Consider the following 17,792-nt stretch of genomic DNA (forward strand, 5'->3'; position numbering starts at 1 on the left):
TACCACAGAAATACAAAGGATCATAAAACACTACTATGACCGATTTTACATCCACAGATTAGATAATTTAGAAGAAATGGATAAATTTCCAGAAACACAACCTACTAAGACTGAATCATGAAGAAATATAATTTATGAACAGATCAACAATGTGTATGGAAATTGAAAACTTCCCAATAAAGAAAAGTCCAGGTACAAATGGCTTCATGGTGAATTCCACCAAACATTTAAAGAAAAAATAGTGTCAATGTTTCTCAAACTCTTCCAAAAACACTGAAAAGGAAGGAACACTTCCAAACTCATTTTACAAGGTTAACACTACCCTGACACCAAGGCTGGACATATACACTGTAAGATTAGAAAATTACAGACCAATATCCCTGATGAACATAGATGTAAAAGTCAGCAAACCTAATTCAACACCACATTAAAAGGATCATACACCATGACCAAGTGAATTTATCTCTGAGATGTAAAGCTGGTTCAACATATCAATAGATTTGTTACAGAAATCAATAAATTTGATAGACCACATTAACAATTATCAGAAAGGAAGAAATAAAATTGTCTCTGCAGATGACATGACCTTATATATGGACAATCTAAAGACTCTACCAAAACACTTTTAGAACTAATAAATGAATTCAGTAAAGTTGCAGACTATAAAATCAACATTTAAAAATCACTTGCATCTCTATGCACTAACAACAAACTATTCAGAAAAGAAATTAGAAGCCATTTGCATTATCTTCAAAAAGAATAAAATACTTAGGAATAAACTTAACCAAGGAGGTGAAAGATCTATACACTTAAAACTATAAAACAAGTGGGACTACAATCAAACTAAAAAGTGCCTGCACAGAAAAAAAAAAAAAAAAAAAGATCAACAGAATGAAAAGACAACCTACCAGATGGAAGAAAATATCTGCAAATCATATATCTGATAAGGGATGAATATCCAAAATATATAAAAAGCTCATACAACCCAACAGCAAAAAATCAAACAATCTCATTTAAAAATGGGCAGAGGATTGGAAAAGGCATTTTTCCAAGGAAGACATACAGATGGCCAACAGGTACATGAAAAGGTGCCCAACATCACTGATCATCAAGGAAATGCAAATTGAAACCACAATGAGATATCAAATTATACCTGTTAAAATGACTATTATCAAAAAAGCAAAAAAGTGCTGGTAGGGGTGTGGAGAAAAGGCACCTGTGTGGACTGTTGGTAATAGTGTTAACTGGTGCAGTCACTATGGAAAACGCTGTGCAGCTTTCTCAAAAAATTCAAAATAGATCTACCATATGATCCAGCCATTCTACTTCTGGGTAGTTATTGGAAAAAAAAAAAAAAAGAAAACATTAATTTGAAAAGAGATATACATATATCCCTATGTTCACTTCAGTATTATTTACAATAGCCAAGATCTGGGGGGGAAAAGTGTCCACTGATGGATGACTAGATAAAGATATGTAGCATATATACACAGTGGAATACTGTTCAGCCACAAGGAAGAAGGAAATCCTGCCATTTGTGACAATGTGGATGGACCCAGAGGGTATTATGTTAGGTAAAATAAGTCAACAGAGAAAAAGAAAGACCCTATGATCTCATTTATATGTGGAATCTAAAAACAAACAAACAAAAATGAGCTCATAGATACAGAAAACAGACTGGTGGTTGGCAGAGCAGGGGGTGAAATGGGTGAAGGGGTTCAAAAGGTACAAACTTCTAGCTATAAAATAAATAAGTCTTGGGGATGTAATGTACACCATGGTGACTATAGTTCAAAATACTGTATTGAATATTTCTAGTCTAAGGGACTAGATCTTGGGATGCCTGGGTGGCTCAGGTCATGATCCCAGGGTCCTGGGAGTTCCGCATCGGGTTCCTTGCTCAGTGGGGAGCCTGCTTCTCCCTCCGCCTGCCGCTCCCCCTGCTTGTGCTCTCTCTGTCTCTCTCTTTCTCTCTGATAAATAAATAAATAAAATCTTAAAAAAAAATCTAAGGGACTAGATCTTAAAAGTTTTTGTCATCATAAGAAAAAAAAATTCTGGGGGCGCCTGGGTGGCTCAGTCAGTTAAGTGTCTGCCTTTGGCTCAGGTCATGATCCTGGGGTCCTGGGATCAAGTCCCACATCAGGCTCCCTGCTCAGCGGGGAGTCTGCTTCTCCCTCTGCCTCTCTCTCTCTCTCATGAATAAATAAATAAAATAAAAAAAAAAAGAATTCTGTAACTATGTATGATGACAGATGTTAACTAGGCTTATTACAGTGATCACTTCTCAATATATATAAATATTGAACGATTGAACCATTATGTTGTACACCTTAGACTAATATGTTATACACCATTTTTTTCATTATGTTCAGTTAGCTAGCATATAGTAAATCATTAGTTTTTGATGTAGTGTTCAGTGATTCATTATTTGCATATAACACCCAATATATACACCAATTTTTAAAAATCCAATGGCATTTTTCAGAGAAACAGAAAAACACTCCTAAAATTCATATGGAACCATGAAAGACCCAAAATAGCTAAAGCAATCTTGAGTACAAAAAGCAAAGCTGGAAGCATAAAACTTCCTGATTTCAAACTATATGACAAAGCTTCAGGGATCAAAACAGTGTGGTATTGGCACAAACACACACACACACACACACACACACACACACACAGGTCAATGAAACAGAATAGAGAGCCTAGAAATAAACCCACACATATATAGTCAGCTGATTTTTTTACAAAAGCACCAAAAATGCACAATGAGAAAAGGATACTCTCTTCAATAAGTGGTGCTGAGAATAGTAGGTATCCACATGCAAAAAAATGAAATTAGACTCATATCATTCACAAAAATCAACTCAAATTTCATTAAAGACTTCAACATAAGACCTGAAATCATAAAACCCTTAGAGGAAAACAGGCCAAAAACTCCTTGACATTGATCTTAGCAATGATTTTTTGGATCTGACACCAAAAACACAGGCAACTACACAGCAAAAATCAACAAGTAGAACCACATTAAACTAAACAAAAAGTGTCTGCACAGAAAACCATCAACAAAGTTTAAAGGCAACCTACCAAATGGGAGAAAATATCTGCAAACCATATATCTGTTAAGAAGTTAGTATCCGGAATATATATGGAACTCTTACTACTGAATAGCAAATAAATAAATGAATGAATGAATAAATAAATAAATAAATAGCAAATAACCCACTAAAAAATGAGCAATGGACTTCAATAGACATTTTTCTGAATAAGATACACAAATGGCCAATAATTATATGAGAAGATGTTCTACACTACTCATCAGGAAGATGCAAATCTAAACCACAATGAGAAATCACCTCACGCCTGTTAGGATGTCTACTATCAAAAAGAAAGGATAACAAGCATTGGCAAGGATGTTGGTGGGAATGTAAATTGGGGTAGCCACTATGGAAAACAGTATGAAGATTCCTCAAAAAATTAAAAATAGAGCTACCATATAATGCATCAATCCTACTTCTGAGTATATATCTGAAGGAAAAGGAATCACTGTCTCAAAGAAATGTCTGCACTCCTACATTCATCGTAGCATCTTATTCACAATAGCCAAAATATGGGAACAACCCAAGTATCCATCAGTGGATAAATGGATACAGAAGATGTGATAAATATATATATAAAAGAAGGAAATCTTGACATTTGTGATAATATGGGTGGACCTTCAGGGCATTGTGCTAAGTGAAATAAACCAGAAAGAGAAACACTAATACTGTATGGTATCACTTACATGTGGAATCTAAAAGAAAAGCCAAACTCAGAGAAACAAGAGTGGAAAAGGAGTTGTCAGGGGCTGCAGGCTAGGGGAAATGGCAACATGTTCGTCAAAGAATACAAACTTTCAGTTATAAGATGAGTAAGTTCCAAGGATCCAATGCACAGCATGGTGCCCTATAATCAACAATACTGTATTACATACTTGAAATTTGCTGAGAGAGCAGATCTTACGAGATCTTAAGCACAAAAAGGTAACTACGTGAGGTGACGGATATGTTAATTACCCTGATTGTGGTAACCCTTTCATAGAGTATATGTATATAAATCATCATGCTGTACACTTTAAATACACTACAATCTTGTTATACCTCAATAAAGCTGGGGGGGGGGAACAAAAGAAGACAATCCTGATATACATAACAATATGGCTGATCTCACAGACATTATGAAGATAGACACACAAGAGCACATGTGGTGTGATTCCGTTTATATGAAGTCCAAAGACAGGCAAAATACTAATCTGTATTGACAGAATGCTGCACAAATGTTTGCCTCTGGGAGGTGAGGACTGAATAGGAAGGAGGACTGATGGAACTTTCTGGGGCGATGGACATGTTTTAATGCAAATGGTAGCAAAGCACAGTCCCTGGGCCAAATCCGGCCTGCCTTCCATTTTTGTAAATAAAATGTTATTGTAACACAACCACATTTGCTTGCTCACATGTCTGTGGCTACTTTTGCACTACTAAGACAGAGTTGAATAGTTGCAATAGAGAATATGGCCCACAAATCCTAAAATATTTACTATCAGGTCCTTTACGGAAAAAGTTTATTGACCCCTATCCCCTGTGTAATGTATTATATGGGGTAATATAGTAACATGGATGGATATATTCACACAGAGTTCTGGGGTGAATTCCATGCCCCCAAAAGATGCAACGAAGTCCTCACTGCCAATACCTCAGAATGTGACCTTATTTGGAAATATGGCCGCTATAGATGTAATTAGTTAAGATGAGGTGCCGGGTGTCATTATAAGAAGATGGCCACATGCAGGCAGGGACTCACAGGGAGAAGGCCATGTGATGAGGAAAACAGAGACTGGAATTATGCAGCTGTGGGCCAAAGAATTCCAAAGATCGCTGGAAACCACTAGAAGCCAAAAGGAGGCAAGGAAGGATTCTCCCTTATACATTTCAGAGGGAGCATGGCCCTGCTGACACTTTGATCTCAGATTTCTGGCCTCCAGAAATGTGAGACAATAAACTTCTGTTGCTTAAACCCCGGTTTGTGGTACTTTGTTATGAATACACATGGTCACATGGGTACATATATTAATGAGATCACATGGGCACACACATTTACTAAGACTCATCAAATTGGGCACCGAATATCTGTGCATTTCATGGTTTCTAAATTGGTGGTTTACAAAAAAAAAAGAAAAAAGCTTTTAAAAAGTATAAGCAAGTAAGCAGAAGCCTTACCAAGATATGAGATTGAAGAGCCTGACAGCAAAAAACAGATTCAGCATGGGTTCAAACCGCACCCACCCCACACACCGCCCAGAACCTGTTATTTCAAACTTCTTCAAGGTGACTGCCCATAAACTCAGGTCTAAGGATGGCAGAACCCAGAAAGTTACAGAAACAGATACGAATCATCAGATTTTTTAAGTGATGTCTAAACAAGATCTTTCACTATAGTACTCACACTTAAAATTGTCTGGAAATACGCAGAACTCCAGGATTGAGGCTGTCTCATCATAAAAGGCTGAATACATACCAGATAAAACGCAGGGAGGAAGGGCATGAATCCTGCTGTCTGTGACAGAGCTTTTTAGTTGGCTGACCTAGCAGCCATTCCAAACTTCCTTCCTCCCTTTACCATCCTTTACTAAGTGAAAAGCTAAATATTCACTTTTCCAGCTTCATGTGCAGTTAGGGCTGTCCATGTCTTGCAGTTCTAACCAGTAAATACATGAGAAGAAAGCTTCTATTCTCTAACAGAGTCTCGGGAGGTGAAGGTATTGTGCCCTATCTTTTCCTTGGGGCTTCAGATGTTTGCATGATGCTACACCTAGGAAGCCACCTTGAGACCATGAAGCACCAAACGTGAGGACGAAAACCTAACAGCTATTTGCGATAGCGTAGAAAACTGGGAAAGGCCTAAAGACTTAAGGGCATCAGTGTGTCGCTGCATCTGCTATTTTCAGATTTCTTATTAAATGAACAATCGTTATCTTTGTGATTTAAGCCACTGGTCATCAACATTTCTGTTACTTGCTGTCAGATGCATTCCTAACTGATAAAAACTAACAATTTTATCCCTTCTCACGAAGAGTTCCAGCAAACGAGAGAGAAAGATGGGCCACAGAGGGAGTGGCAAATGAGTTGTAAATATACAAAGTATTCTTCAAAGGCTATGTTTAAGTCTACTTGTTGGCAACCTCTAGCATGAAACTATCAAAATAAAAGTAAAGCAGTTAGAAATAAAACAAGGAGGAAGAGAAGAAAACTAAGAATTGTTAACATTTATTGATGGCTTACTAGGCTCTAAGCAATTTAAAGGTATTGCATTATCAACTCAGATGAGAACTATTGTAGCATAATGATGTCAAGAAAAATAATACCCTTATGTTCATTGCAGCCTAATTTACAACAGCCAAGGTATGGAAACAGCCCAAGTGTCCAACAGTAGATGGATGGATAAACAAGATGTGAGAGATATATCCACACGGGGTCGGGTGCCAGAAACAGAAACACTTGGTCACAGGCCAGGTGAGCATGGAGCACTAGATAGATAGATAGATAGATAGATAGATAGATAAAATTAGATATATATATAATTAGATATATATATAATCAGATATATATATAATTAGACATATATATATTATATATATAATGGAATATTACTCAGTTATAAAAAAGAATGAAATCTTGCCATTTGAAAAAACATGGATGGACCTAAAGGGTTTAAATCTAAGTGAAGTAAGTCAGACAGAGAAGGACAAATACCATATGATTCTCCTTATATGTGGAATCTAAAAAAAAGAAAAACAAAACAAAACAAATGGAGAAAACAAACCAAATCAGAAACAGCCTCTTAAATACAGGAAATAATCCAAGGTTGCTGGAGGGGTGGTGGGTAGGAGGATGGGAGAAATGGGTGAAGGGGATTAAAAGGTACAGCCTGTATTTATTAAATAAATAAGTCACCAGGATGTAATGTACAACCCTGGGAATATAGTCAATAATATTGTAACAACTTTGTATGGTGATATAGTAACTAGACTTATTGAGATCGCTTAATAACACATATAAATGTTGAATTGCTATGTTGTACACCTGAAAGTAATATCATATTGTATGTCAATTACACTTGGATGAAAGAAAGTGAGGAAGGGAGGGTACCGCAAGCATATTAGAGTTAACCAAGTATCTAGGGCTGCTACCAAAGTTATTCAATAGAGAAAAGAATACCAGACGAAGAGTAAGTAGACAAGAGTTCTAGTTTTGACAATACTACTTATGTGATCTGTGCATTTGGAGAACCACTTAATATCTCTGAGATGGTTTTTCCTTCCCTTCAAGGCAAATATTGGAGAAAATAATCCACAGGGTCCACTTTAGGTCTAATGGTCTAATTTCCAAACTATTTAGTCTGACTGGAGTCATTTGGCAACATTTTTAAGAGTTCATGAAATCTTTATGAAACATCATGGTCATGTCAAGGGAGCTATAGCAATTGATTAACCCAAGCTCCAAACACTTGGCACAAATGGTCAGGGCAGGATAAAGAAGATAGGATTGTGCCAATAGGAATAAAGTTCCTAAGTGCTCTCAACATTCTAATTCAGCAGCCATGAACTTCAGGGAAGAATGACTGTCCAGGTAAGAGAGGGTCTGTTGAGGGGGGAAGAGCAAGATGGCGGAGGAGTAGGAGACCTGGATTTCGTCTGGTCCCAGGAATTCAGCTAGATAGGGATCAAACCATTCTGAACACCTACAAACTCAACAGATCGAAGAAAAGAATAGCAACAACTCTCTGAACAGAAAAGCGACCACTTTCTGGAAGGTAGGACGTGCGGAGAAGTGAATCCGAGGTGATATTCGGGTGCATAGACAGCAGGGGAGGGGGCCTCGTGGGCCGCTACCGGCAAGTGATAGAGCAGCGGAGCACAAAATCGGAACTTTCAGAAGTCTGCTCCGCTGAGGGAGGTCGCTCCAGTGGCTAAGCGGGGGGTGGAACCCTCGCGGGGACAGTGTGGTCTCAGGACCCTCAGGGTCACAGGAAGACCGGGGGTGCCTGAGTGCAGCAGAGCTCCCAGGGATTGGAGCTGGGAAGCCGGATGCAAAGACGGAGCTGAGGCACAGGCTCTCAGCTCGGGGTTGCCATAAACTGGGCTCTGGGGCACAGTCAGGTCACTGCTCCTCCAGCAGGGACCCAACAAGTGGCAGATCGGGGGAGACTCCCCTTCCTCCCCTGGGAGGCGTGGCGTGGGAGCACACCGCAGGGATCTGCTGGGTTTGGAGACTCCACACCGAGTCGTGTGCCAGAGATAGAAATGTGCGGTCACAGGCCAGGTGAGCACGGAGTGCTGCCGGAGACTGGGGGAACGGGAGTGACTGACTGCTTTTCTCTGGGGGCTCACTGAGAAGTGGGGCCCCGAGTTCTCGGCTCCTCCGGGGCGGAGATTGGGAGGCTGCCATTTTCACTCTCGTCCTCCAAAGCTACACAGAAAGCTTGCAGGGAACAAAAGCTCCCGAGAGCAAACCCGAGCAGATTACTTAGCCCAGACCGGCAAGGGCGGGGCAATTCCGCCTCCGGCAAAGACATTTGGGAACCCTGGCAATAGGCCGCGCCCCTAGAAGATCAGCAAGAACAGCCAGCCAAGACCAAGTTTACCGATCAATGAGAATGGCAGAACTCCAGCGCTAGGGGAATAATGCACATAGAATTCATGGTTTTTCCCCCCCTGATTCCTTAGTCTTTCAAAGTTAATTTTCTTTTTTTCTTTATTTTTTTGAATTTTTCTTTTTCCCTTTTTCAACCAACATCTTATCAATCCCTTTTTTAAAAAATCATTTTTATTTTTCATTTTTAGAGTCATATTCTATCACTTCATAGTAGTTAACCTTATTTTTGGTATATATATATAAGTTGTCCTCTCTTTAAAATTTTGGGACACAGATTCTTCTAACAGACCAAAATATACCCTAAATCACTAGTGCATGGCTTTGTTCTAGTCTCCTGCCTAATCACATTCTCTCCCTTTTTTTTTTAAACCCTCTTCTTTCTTTTTTCAACCAACTTCTTATCAATTCCTTTTATAAAATCTTTTATAATTTTCATCTTTACAGTCATATTCCATCCCTTCATCATATTTACCCTTATTTTGTACATATATAAGTTTTTCTTTCTTTAAAATTTTGGGAGGCACTTTCTTCTAACAGACCAAAATACACCCAAAATCTAGTGTGTGGCACTGATCTATGCACGAGCCTGATCATATCTGATCATATTCTGATTTTTTTTGTTGTTGTTGCTGTTGTTTTTTTTATCTTTTTCTTTTTTTTCCCTTTTTTGTTTCTTTCCCTTTCTTTTCCCCTGGTTTCAGGTCTCTTCTGATTTGTTTAGTATATATTTTTCTGGGGTCATTGTTACCCTGTTAGCATTTTGTTCTCTCATTCACCTATTCTCCTCTGGACAAAATGACAAGACGGAAAAAATCACCTCAAAAAAAAAGAACAAGAAGCAGTACCGACTGCCAGGGACCTAATCAATATAGACATTAGTAAGATGGTGGAACTAGAGTTCAGAATGATGACTTTAAAGATACTAGCTGGGCTTGAAAAAAGCATGGAAGATATTAGAGAAACCCTTTCTGGAGAAATAAAAGAACTAAAATCTAACCAAGTAGAAATCAAAAAGGCTATTAATGCGGTGCAATCAAAAATGGAGGCTCTAACTGCTAGGATAAATGAGCCAGAAGAGAGAATTAGTGATACAGAAGACCAAATGATGGAAAATAAAGAAGCTGAGAAAAAGAGAGATAAACAACTACTGGATCACGAGGGCAGAATTCGAGAGATAAGTGATACCGTAAGACAAAACAATATTAGAATAATTGGGATCCCAGGAGAAGAAGAAAGAGAGAGGGGCAGAAGGTATATTGGAGCAAATTATAGCAGAGAACTTCCCTAATTTGGGGAAGGAAATAGGCATCAAAATCCAGGAGGCACAGAGAACCCCTCTCAAAATCAATAAAAACAGGTCAACACCCCAACATCTAATAGTAAAACTTACGAGTCTCAGAGACAAAGAGAAAATCCTGAAAGCAGCTCGGGAGAAGAGATCTGTAACCTACAATGGTAGAGATTAGATTGGCAACAGGCCTATCCACAGAGACCTGGCAGGCCAGAAAGGACTGGCAGGATATATTCAGAGCACTAAATGAGAAAAATATGCAGCCAAGAATACTATATCCAGCTAGGCTGTCATTGAAAATAGAAGGAGAGATAAAAAGCTTCCAGGACAAACAAAAACTAAAGGAATTTGCAAACATGAAACCAGCCCTACAAGAAATATTGAAAGGGGTTCTCTAAGCAAAGAGAGAGCCTAAAAGTAACATAGACCAGAAAGGAACACAGACAATATACAGTAATGGTCACGTTACAGGCAATACAATGGCACTAAATTCATATCTTTTAATAGTTACCCTGAATGTAAATGGGCTAAATGCCCCAATCAAAAGACACAGGTTATCAGATTGGATAAAAATACAAGACCCATCGATATGCTGTCTGCAAGAGACTCATTTTAGACACAAAGACACCCCCAGATTGAAAGTGAGGGGGTGGAAAACCATTTACCATGCTAATGGACACCAAAAGAAAGTTGGGGTGGCAATCCTTATATCAGACAAATTACATTTTAAACCAAAGACTATAATAAGAGATGAGGAAGGACACTATATCCTACTTAAAGGGTCTATCCAACAAACAACTGTAAATATCTATGCCCCTAACATGAGAGCAGCCAATTATATAAGGCAATTAATAACAAAAGCAAAGAAACACATTGACAACAATACAATAATAGTGGGGTACTTTAACACCCCCCTCACTGAAATGGACAGATCATCTAAGCAAAAGATCAACAAGGAAATAAAGACTTTAAATGACACACTGGACCAAATGGACTTCACAGACATATTCAGAACATTCCATCCCAAAGCAACAGAATACACATTCTTCTCCAGTACCCATGGAACAGTCTCCAGAATAGATCACATCCTAGGTCACAAATCAGGTCTCAACCGGTACCAAAAATTGGAATCATTCCCTGCATATTTTCAGACCACAATGCTTTGAAACTAGAACTCAATCACAAAGAGGAAAGTCGGAAAGAACTCAAATACAAGGAGGCTAAAGAGCATCCTACTAAAGAATGAATGGGTCAACCAGGAAATTAAAGAAGAATTAAAAAAATTCATGGAAACAAATGAAAATGAAAACACAACTGTTCAAAATCTTTCGGACACAGCAAAGGCAGTCCTAAGAGGAAAGTATATAGCAATACAAGCCTTTCTCAAGAAACAAGGTCTCAAATACACAACCTAACCCTACACCTAAAGGAGCTGGAGAAAGAACAGCAAATAAAGCCTAAACCCAGCAGGAGAAGAGGAATAACAAAGATCAGAGCAGAAATCAATGAAATAGAAACCAAAAGAACAGTAGAACAGATCAACAAAACTAGGAGCTGGTTCTTTGAAAGAATTAACAAGATTGATAAACCCCTGGCCAGACTTATCAAAAAGAAAAGAGAAAGGACCCAAATAAATAAAATCATGAATGAAAGAGGAGAGATCACAACCAAAATCAAAGAAATACAAACAAGTATAAGAACATATTATGAGCAACTCTATGCCAGCAAATTAGATAACCTGGAAGAAATGGATGCATTCCTAGAGATGTATCAACACCAAAACTGATCCAGGAAGAAATAGAAAACCTGAACAGACCTATAACCACTAAGGAAATTGAAGCAGTCATCAAAAATCTCCCAAAACACAAAAGCCCAGGGCCAGATGGCTTCGCAGGGGAATTCTACCAAACATTTCAAGAAGAATTAATACCTATTCTTCTGAAACTGCTCCAAAAAATAGAAATGGAAGGAAAACTTCCAAACTCGTTTTGAGGCCACCATTACCTTGATCCCAAAACCAGACAAAGACCCCATCAAAAAGGAGAATTACAGACCAATATCCTTGATGAACATGGATGCAAAAATTCTCACCAAAATACTAGCCAATAGGATCCAACAGTACATTAAAAGGATTATTCACCACCACCAAGTGGGATTTATCCCTGGGCTGCAAGGTTGCTTCAACATCTGCAAATCAATCAATGTGATACATTAATAAAAGAAAGAACAAGAACCATATGATCCTCTCAATAGATGCAGAAAAAGCATATGACAAAGTACAGCATCCTTTCTTGATCAAAACTCTTCAGAGTATAGGGATCGAGGGTACATACCTCAATATCATAAAAGCCATCTATGAAAAACCCACAGCGAATATCATTCTCAATGGGGAAAAACTGAGAGCTTTCCCCACAAGGTCAGGAACGCGGCAGGGATGTCCACTATCACCACTGCTATTCAACATAGTATTGGAAGTCCTAGCCACAGCAATCAGACAACAGAAAGAAATAAAAGGCATCCGAATCGGCAAAGAAGAAGTCAACTCTCACTCTTTGCAGATGATATGATACTTTATGTGGAAAACCCAAAAGACTCCACCCCAAAACTGCTAGAACTCATACAGGAATTCAGTCAAGTGGCAGGATATAAAATCAATGCACAGAAATCAGTGGCACTCCTATACACCAACAACAAGATAGAAGAAAGAGAAATTAAGGAGTCGATCCCATTTACAATTACACCCAAAACCATAAGATACCTAGGAATAAATCTAACCAAAGAGGCAAAGGATCTGTACTCAGAAAACTATAAAATACTCATGAAAGAAATTGAGGAAGACACAAAGAAATGGAAAAACGTTCCATGCTCATGGATTGGAAGAACAAATATTGTGAAGATGTCAATGCTACCTAGAGCAATCTACACACTTAATGCAATCCCTATCAAAATACCACCCACTTTTTTCAAAGAAATGGAACAAATAATCCTAAAATTTGTATGAAACCAGAAAAGACCCCGAATAGCCAGAGGAGTGTTGGAAAGGAAAAGCAAAGCTGGTGACATCACAATTCCAGACTTCAAGCTCTATTACAAAGCTGTCATCATCAAGACAGTATGGTACTGGCACAAAAACAGACACATAGATCAATGGAACAGAATAGAGAGCCCAGAAATGGACCCTCAATTCTATGGTCAACTAATCTTCGACAAAGCAGGAAAGAATGTCCAGTGGAAAAAAGACTATCTCTTCAACAAATGGTGTTGGGAAAATTGGACAGCCACATGCAGAAGAATGAAACTGGACCATTTCCTTACACCACACACAAAAATAGACTCCAAATGGTTGAAAGGCCTCAATGTGAGACAGGAGTCCATCAAAATCCTAAAGGAGAACACTGGCAGCAACCTCTTCGACCTCAGTCGCAGCAACTTCTTCCTAGAAACATCGCCAAAGGCAAGGGAAGCAAGGGCAAAAATCAACTATTGGGACTTAATCAGGATAAAAAGCTTTTGCACAGCAAAAGAAACAGTCAACAAAACCAAAAGACAACCGACAGAATGGGAGAAGATATTTGCAAATGACATATCAGATAAAGGGCTAGTATCCAAAATCTATAAAGACCTTATCAAACTCAACACCCAAAGAACAAATGATCCAATCAAGAAATGGGCAGAAGACATGAGCGGACATTTTTCCAAAGAAGACATCCAAATGGCCAACAGACACATGAAAAAGTGCTCAACATCACTTGGCATCAGGGAAATCCAAATCAAAACCTCAATGAGATATCACCTCACACAAGTCAGAATGGCTAAAATTAACAAGTCGGGAAACGACAGATGTTGGCAGGGATGCGGAGAAAGGGGAACCCTCCTACACTGTTGGTAGGAATGCAAGCTGGTACAGCCACTCTGGAAAATAGTATGGAGCTTCCTCAAAAAGTTGAAAATAGAGCTACCGTATGACCCAGCAATTGCGCTACTGGGTATTTACCCCAAAGATACAAATGTAGGGATCCGAAGGGGTACGTGCACCCTGATGTTTATAGCAGCAATGTCCACAATAGCCAAACTCTGGAAAGAGCCAAGATGTCCATCGACAGATGAATGGATAAAGAAGATGTGGTGTATATATATACAATGGAATATTATGCAGCCATCAAAAGGAATGAAATCTTGCCATTTGCAACGACGTGGATGGAACTGGAGGGTATTATGCTGAGCGAAATAAGTCAATCAGAGAGAGACATGTATCATATGATCTCACTGATACAAGGAATTCTTAATCTCAGGAAACAACCTGAGGGTTGCTGGAGTGGTGGGGGGTGGGAGGGATGGGGTGGCTGGGTGATAGACATTGGGGAGGGTATGTGCTATGGTGAGCGCTGTGAATTGTGTGCGACTGTTGAATCGCAGACCTGTACCTCTGAAACAAATAATACATTATATGTTTAAAAAAAAGGAGACAGCAGGAAGAGAAAAATGAAGGGGGGGAATCGGAGGGGGAGACGAACCATGAGAGACTATGGACTCTGAGAAACAAACTGAGGGTTCTAGAGGGGAGGGGGGTGGGGGGATGGGTTAGCCTGGGGATGGGTATTAAAGAGGGCACGTACTGAATGGAGCACTGGGTGTTATAAGCAAACAACGAATCATGGAACACTACATCAAAAACTAATGATGTAACATATGGTGATTAACATAACATAATAAAATAAAATAAGAAAAAAAAAGAGAGTGTCTGTTGCCGCATCTATATAATCCATGTTCATGGCCAGAAACCATTTTTATATGGTTTGGGGATATCATGGTAGCTTTTTTTAGACAGCAAAATTATTTCTCTCCCTTAGTTAACCTTAAAATTAGTTGACATTTTCTCAACACACCCTTCAAAAAAAGAAAAAAGAAAGAAAAAATACAAAGAGTGACTTGGATCATGAACTGGGAAGAGCTCCTGGGATGCAATATTCACCCTGACAATCCACAAACTCAATAATCTTCAGGGAGGGGAAGCACAAGTTGATTATTTGTGAAGGAGACTGTGAATACATTGAAAAAAACAAGTTATTCAAGCTGCAGAAAATTACATGGATATGTATTTATGTTTAGCATCAGTAGTAAAATTACATTTTCTAGTGAATCTGCAGCTCAGGGCTTTAAAATACAGACCTTTTAAAATGCACCAAACAAAATTCCAAGGATTACAAGAAATGTTTTATTTATAATGTTTGCAAGAAACTAGACATTGTGCCCATCTGTCTCTTCCAATATATTTTCAAAACCAGACTTATGGATTTTAACTAGCAAAGTAAAGGGATGGTGTTCTGACTCCATGCCAGTTTAATGCAGCCTATTATCATATTTGTCTTCGTTATAAACTGGCTGATACAATTAGCATAGTTCCCTTCACTTGTCGGTTTCATAGTGGTGTATTTTGTGTCCCATTTATGATGAATTCTTCAAGGATGCAGATGGTGATATCTACATCCTTATCACCCCCTCCTCTACATTTCCACACACTTGATGTGGTGGGAGAGAAATACATAATCACTGAACAAAGGACCAAAACTCTCATTACACTGCACCTCCTTCTTGTAAAAAAGACTTGAAGGAGAAATATGCTCCCCAAAAAAGTGAAATTTGCCATTCACCCTCTATGGCCCCCACTTGCCTAGTGTTTATACCCTCTCTCTCCCTCTAACTTCTCTTTGGCTGCCATTTAGTTCCACTCTCTTGTCCCTTTATGGCATTAATGACTCTGAACCTAGTTGACAAAGCATCTCATGGTCTTCTAGCAACCATCACTCTGTCTTTGATCACAAGGTCCACTCTAAGCCAAGGAGATGAACAACAGCAACAACCACTTGCAAAACAATCTTTAAAAGGATTTAAAAAATTCATGATCATGTTTAAGTAACCCAAAGTTTCAGGAATGCCAGGCTGGATATGAGGCCTGGTGGCATCGTCCCCATCTTTCTCCCAGAGATCAGAAAACATCAGGCATGACGAAGAGCCCCAGAGTCTCAGCTCCAACATGGGGCCCTTGGGTGATTCTCAGCTGAAATTTAGTCATTTGTGATTGCCATGTCTTTCGCAGAGATTCAAAACAACTGAGAAATCTAGATATATCCAGATTCTTTGATCTACTCAGAGGAAAAACAAACAGCTATTTATTAAATTTTACCATAGATTTGAGATAAACTGAATAATTGAGCTAAGAATAAATACTGATCACTTGCACCTGTGGGAACTTTTAGGTAGAACGATCAACACTGAATAGGACTTCACATAGTCAAGATTAGGTAGTGGCTGATTTAAACTTGTCACCCCAACTCCCGAAAGAGCTTCAGAGCCATTAACTAGAGTTGTAGACCTCCAAATAATTAAAAGTGTCACAAAATAATATTCCTAAAATGCCTGGTGGCTGACATAGAGATGATCTGTAATAAATGGCCGGATGAATGAATGGACAAATGAAGGAATAAAAAAACATGAAAACCTCTATTATTTAGCCTGATATGTTCTTAGTACAAATTTATTAACCTGCAGAAAAAAAAAAAAATGCCCTCAACAAGGCCTCAAAAGTCAAGCAGGGACAGAATGGAAAGAATATTTTGAGGATTTACCACATACCAGGTGCTATATCACTTCATCTTAGCTCCAAAATAACACCGGTTCTCATGTTTACACATTATTACATTTACATAGGAGCAAACTCAGGTTCAGAGAGTTTAAATATTAAAGTAGCAATAAAAGTTACCCTTTATTCACCCACAGACCCACACACACACACACAATCTGACCAGGAAGGTACCATTATTCCATTTGAAAGACAAAGAAATTGAGATCCAGGAAGATCAAGACATTTGTCACAGGTCACATAGCTCTGAAGGAGCAGAGCAGAAGCAGAATGAGAGCAGGAGACAGCCCAGCAGTGTCCCTGGCTCCTGGCCCTTGTTTACTGCCACCGCTCTCCAACACCATCACAGGCTCATCAGTGAAAGGGCAATGTACAGGGAACAGAGCCACAGAGCCCAGGCTGACTGACCAGGCAGAGGGCAAGACACCTGTAGAAAGGCTAAATCCAAGACCGTGCATTTTCAGCCACGGCTCAAAGCCTTACTGCTTATCACTTAGCTTTCGAAGACTCTCCCGAGTAAAAGTAGGGTCATCCTTGCCCACAAAGGATGCCATAAGGCTATATGAGATGTCTACCAGGAAAGGGCTTCCGTATCTTTTCAGCTGCTTTCAGACCATTTGTCCCTTCTTCCTATAGCCACCATTGACAGAGAACACTCGGAGACAGGTGCCCAGCAGCCAGACACGCATAGCCCTGGTATGTTGTGTGCAAGCAAGAACTGGAAAGTGGACAATAGAATTACAGGAAAAGCAAACTACAGTTAAAAAAAAAAAAAAAAAGAAAGAAGGAAGGAAGGAAAGAAAAAAGAAAGAAAAAGGGAAAAAAATCACTAATGAACAAAGATGCAATAATTCTTAACACAGGGGTGCCTGGGTGGCTCAGCTGGGTAAGCATGTGACTCTTGATTTCCACTCAGATCATGATCTCAGGGTGGTGAAATCAAGCCCCGAGTCAGGCTCTGCACTCAGCGGGGAGTCTGCTTGAAGATTCTCTCCCTCTGCTCCTCCTCCCCCATTCCTGTGCTCTTTCTCTCACTCTCTCTCTCAAATAAATAAACAAATCTTTAAAAAATAAATTAATTAAATAAAAAATGGGCAGAGAACCTGAAAAAATATATACAATAGAATTAGAGTTCACTGGAGTAGAATAAAGAGCCAAGAAATAGAAG

At 39.1% G+C, this 17,792-nt stretch overlaps 1 protein-coding gene across 7 annotated transcripts in view; it reads right to left on the minus strand.

Annotated features, from left to right (window-relative positions):
• The window catches only part of CALN1 (calneuron 1), a 512,466-nt gene that overhangs the window by 285,039 nt on the left and 209,635 nt on the right, over positions 1–17,792 (minus strand). The window lies entirely within an intron of this gene.

This window comes from Phoca vitulina, unplaced genomic scaffold (assembly GCF_004348235.1).
Source record: "Phoca vitulina isolate PV1807 unplaced genomic scaffold, GSC_HSeal_1.0 scaffold45, whole genome shotgun sequence".
Taxonomy (NCBI): domain Eukaryota; kingdom Metazoa; phylum Chordata; class Mammalia; order Carnivora; family Phocidae; genus Phoca; species Phoca vitulina.